The sequence below is a fragment of the Mustela erminea genome, chromosome 9 (genome assembly GCF_009829155.1).
Source record: "Mustela erminea isolate mMusErm1 chromosome 9, mMusErm1.Pri, whole genome shotgun sequence".
NCBI lineage: Eukaryota > Metazoa > Chordata > Mammalia > Carnivora > Mustelidae > Mustela > Mustela erminea.
In genome coordinates this window covers 88,066,886-88,072,179 of record NC_045622.1, presented here as the reverse complement: position 1 = coordinate 88,072,179, position 5,294 = coordinate 88,066,886, and positions in this window count along the sequence as shown.

Below are 5,294 nucleotides of genomic sequence, written 5' to 3'. Positions count from 1 at the left end.
TAAATTTTACTCACGTTTTATCTTAACTACCAGCCCATTCCTTCTGTAGGTCAAGGGAGCACCCCTTCACTCCCATTTGCTTGAAATATCCTACAAGCTTTGTGCTCTTACTGCATTTCTGTGGGTTCCATATTTTCCTTACTCCCCTCCAAGTCTAGCTGGATTGCAGAGTTAAGTTTATGATTTTGACATAAAAACTAAACAACAGTAACTAAATAAATAAATAAATAAACAAATAAATAAATAGGGTAACTACATAGTAAGAATTAATAAGTCATATTCCTAAGATTGGTTTTAATGAGGCTGTTTCTCCAAGGATTGTGGGGGTGGGGAGAGGCTTTAATTACCAACATGAAACGGTAACTCAGAGACCATTCCTATGACATGAGTGAAGATCATTCCATTAAAACACTGGCATTGCAGCAAAGATAAGGTAGTCAGAAGCAAAAACCAGGTATGTTACAGTGAAGAAGTCAAGGTTAGGGTGAGAAGACTAAGTCAAGGTCAGAGTGAGGAGAATATGTAACCCACACTGCATATTCTAATCAGCATAATCTAGAAGTGGTGGTTTCCTGTAAGGGATCCTGGCTTTGGCATAAGATTACCAATAACCCTTTCCTGGTCTCATCATTTAGCTCTGAATTCTTGAAAAATTTATTAAACTTTTGTGAGCCTCTGATTCTTCATCTATAAAAAGGGAATAAGAAGACAGTCCTGGTAGAGTTATTTTGAGGATCATATTAGGAGCACTAAACATGTATATTACCTAGAAAATGACTGGCTGACCTCAAATAGGCATTTATTAGCTTTTTGCCTTTGTGGAGCTAATTGGGCCAAGAGGAAAAGAAAAAAGACCTACAAATATCTACACATCAGACTCATCAGAAAAATTATGTCATCACACTCTATTTTCTCTGCTCAAATCCCCCCTAACAAACTGGAACATTGTACATAACCTCAAGTCATGTATTTAAAAAGACATAGCAAGGAATTGGTTATCCATTGTACTTTGACCCAGTGGGATCAATCCTGTGTCATTCATTCAGTCAGTCCTCTCAACCTTTCATTTCTTATTGAGATATGCTTTCTCTCATGATATTTCCACAACTCCACTCTCCCCTCACATCTGTAGGTCGGTGGGACCCAGAAACCAGGGGAACACTTGAATTTTGGTTTTCGTAAGTGACACCAACATTTCACTGATCCTCCTTCCCACATCAGGGGACAACTTCTCCTTGGCTCAAGAAACACAACTCAGCTCCTATCAAACTAACTTATTTTAATTGAACTCAGTTTTCCAATACTTAATTTGAAACAAAAAGTGAACACAACCCCCCCGCCCCCAGTGGCTGTGAGACGATCTGGTGGGAGCCACCCCACTGAAGCCCCAACTTGCCTCATGCGTCTTTTGGGTCTGGGCATTGAGATCTCACTGTGAATTTAAACAGTGTTTGGCTGAGACCAACCTTTTCACAGGTTTCTCTCACCCTTTCTTTCAAAATTGAGTCCTGAGTTCATCTCCTTATGCTGTATCAGAATCCCTTGATTCCAGACCAGTTTTCCTACCTGATGCCAAGGCTGCTTGGTGTTATACACTATCTCTCCTCCCTCAGACTGACAACTTAGAAATCCTTGTAACACATTCAACTTCAACTTCTCCCAATCTCCTTAAAAGCAAGCTATTCAACCTCACACCCATTAGGATAGTTACTGTCAAAACCAAAACAAAATGACAAGTGTTGGTGAGGATGTGGAGAAATCACAACTCTTGTGCACAACTCTTGGGCATTGGTGAGAATGTAAAATGTTGCAGTCACTTGGAAAACAGTATGGCAATTCTTCAAAAAATTAAAAATAGAATTACGATATGATCCAGGAATTACACTTCTGAATGTACATACACACACGAATATTATTCAATCTTAGAAAGAAAGGAAATTCTGACACATACTACAACAAGGATGAATCTTGAGGACAGTGTGATAAAGTAAGTAAACTGGTCACAAAAGACAAATACTGTAGAATTCTACTTATACAAAGTACCTAAAGTAGTCAAATTCAGATACAGGAAGTAGACTGGTGGTTTTGAAGAACTGGGGGAGGGGGGAAGTGGGGGTTGTTGTCTCATGGGTATAGAGTTTCAGTTTTACAAGATGAAAAGAGTTCTGGAGATCATTTACACAACAAAAATTAATGTACTTAACATACTGAAATGCACACTTAAGAGTGGTTAAAATGCCAAATCTTATGTCATACATAGTTTACAATCATTAAAAATTTTTAACTCTTTTTTTTTTAAATAAGCTGTCCAACTTGCCAGCTGGTCGCTTCTCTCCTGTGCTTATCATAAGCATTGCTGTCCCACCAAAGTGTAACTTGGGCTACAGCTCACCCTGTGGACATTCCCACTAAGCTAGACAGATGGAACCACAGTGACTTTTGACCCACAGTACCCAGCAAAGACATAAATTGTCACTGAAGATAGAATAAACATTGTGGAAAGAATTCATGACATTTGTCAGGTTAAAGAACATTAAGGAATGAGAATAAGCCTAAAGAAGGAAGGGAGGAGGGAGAAAGGGAGTGAGGGAGGGAGAAATAAAGGAAGAAAGGAGGGAAGGAAAAGAAAAGTGAGCTAGTGCTCACAAAAGGAATTAAGGGAGTCTGAGGAGGGCTTTGCAGATACGCTGAGAAGGAGAGGCTCAGGAGAAAATGAGCTGCCTAATGAAAGAGGAGGCATACTAAATTAATTATGCCTTTGAAATATTGACCTCATTTCTTAAAGCTATCACAATCCTGAAAAGAAAGAAAAGGCATTTGTATGAGTGAGAAGTAATGGAGCCTGTGAGGAATTAGCCCTCCATCAAGACCAATAAAAGGATGTTTCGAGAACTGGAACAAACGCACATCAACAGGTCCCAGTGTCTCACTTACAGGCAATCTACTGAATTAGCACTTAGAATTTCTCTTCTTAAAAGAAAAAAGTATAAACACCTCTGAAAGATCGGGGAAGAGCAATGTAGACAGCACAGCCCAAAGCAAAAAGACCCTCAAAACTGTAGACTTCTTAGGCTGGTGGCTCTAAAAATAGAGACAAAATATATAAATATCAAGGCCCTTATCAAAATGAACACTACATTGCACTTCAGGGTTTTGTTTTGTTTTGTTTTGTTTTTCAATCAAACTGATAAAATAAGAGTGTTCGTTGTTGGAACTCTTACTAAATCCCCTCTTCATTATTTATTAACTGAACAACCTAAGCAAGTTACTTTCAGAGTTTAATTTTTCTAGCTCCATTTTCTTCTCTTCATGTTTTACTTGAGGAGTTGTTTTGTTTTTTGTTTTTGAATAGTGCCTGGTGTGCCAGAAATGTTCATCACTACTGATCACTAGCATCATTCCATCTAGAACGAACAGATCGTCCTTATCTCTCCCTCGAGTCCCCACTTCCTGAATCTGTTCACTGGAATCTGTTTGAATCTGTTTCTCTGAGAAGTCACTGTACTTGCTCGGTGTGTAGAGTCAGGCTGGCACGGTGGAGGCACAGGCTGAGTGGCTTTGGAAAGCTTGGGTTCAAATCCCAGCTTTCCACTTACTAATCGTGTGACTTGAGGCAAGTCATTGGACTTCTCCGTATCTCCACTTACTCAACTACAATATGGGAAAAATGAGGCCTATCTTTCAGGGCTATCTTTGGGGACTAAATGAGATTATATATAGAAAGGATTTAGTATAGTAGACAAACAATAGCAAGCACTCATGAGAAGGTATTATTATTGTTGTTATATTAACAATATTGTCTCTTAACTTCATAAAATGGAAGCTCTTCTTTTGTGAAACCAGGCTGGCCTATGTACTCAGAGTAAAAAGGTAACTTGAAAGAGCAAAGCTATACCCTTTGGCCTAGTATCTTTGTTGAAATCTCACGTAGGAATTTATACCGTCTTTTTAAAACTGAAAGTTGGCATAAGAATTAATTTTAAAAATAGAAAATGTGGAGATAGTGAGTCATTCACAATTTGGAATAAAATGGTTTACTTTTTTTTTTCTTAACAGCTATTAAAATCAGTGCAGAGAAAAAGGAGGGATTTTAATGAGGGAGGAACAAGTTAGGAATGATAAGGGCTCAGCCTTTAAAAACAGGCCCAGATTTGAGATTGAAGTGGTGGGTTGTGGAGAGTGGAGAGCAGCTGGGAATCGGAAAAGGAACAGGAGTACCATTTCACTTACCCATCCATCCATCCATCCAATAATTCAACCATTATCATTCAGCATCTCCTACACTCAATGTCTACGTCCCTAGCACCAAACACAAAGAGACACCATTCTTATGTTCAAGGAGTCTAGAGTATAGTGGGATACATAAACTTGTAATCAGCACAGCACAGCACACACTCATTATTTTGGAAACACAGAATGACTGAGTGATAGTGAGGCGAAAGGTGGGATAAAGTCATTGAATGGGTCCTAGAAAAAGCATCATATAAGCTTATCTCCACGAGGTCTCAACAGAAGAGAGCTGGAGGGGGCAAATTTCAGGTACAGGGAATGAAGGCACGACAAAGTTTGATCGACTGGAGAGCCACAGGCAATTCTGCAAGATTCTCTCACAGGCCAGTGACAAGAAAGATGGAAGGGGTGGGAAACACACCAAACAGGTGCCTAACTAGACTCACTGAATGGTTTTTAGGCAAAGAAGGGACACAAGCACATTTGCCTTTTAGGAAGAAGATGGCGACTGTCTTGGAAATGACTGCCCAGAGGGGATCAAGACTGCACAAAGGCAAACCAGCACAGAGTTTAAAAGGCACCACGAGATGCCGGCAATGGGAACTAAGGCAGCTGTGGCAGTAAAGGAAGGTAGATGTAGTTCAGAAACCAGAAGGGAGAGGATTCGCTGGCCACATGTTCGCAGGAAGAGTGAGTCTCTTCACGTTCACATTCACATGGAATGCGAGTCGGGGTTCTGATTTGGGTAGCTGAATGGATGAGAGCGATACTAAAGTCAGACAGACTAAGAGAAGAATGCTGGCCCAGGGCCTATAGGAAGCGCCGGCTTTCTATGGGAAAAGCAACTGGACTTAATTCATTTGAAAGAACACTTGGAATGAAAAGACTGTAATAATTGCAAAAGATTGCTTCATTATTCTCATCTGACATACCAATAATCGGAGGTCCACATCCTTCCACATCTCAGCTGCTTCCTGTAACTGAAGACTGACAGTACAGCACAGAAACAGCATCAGTGCATAAACGCGAGCACCATAAACTTTAATGAGCTTGAAAAAATAGCT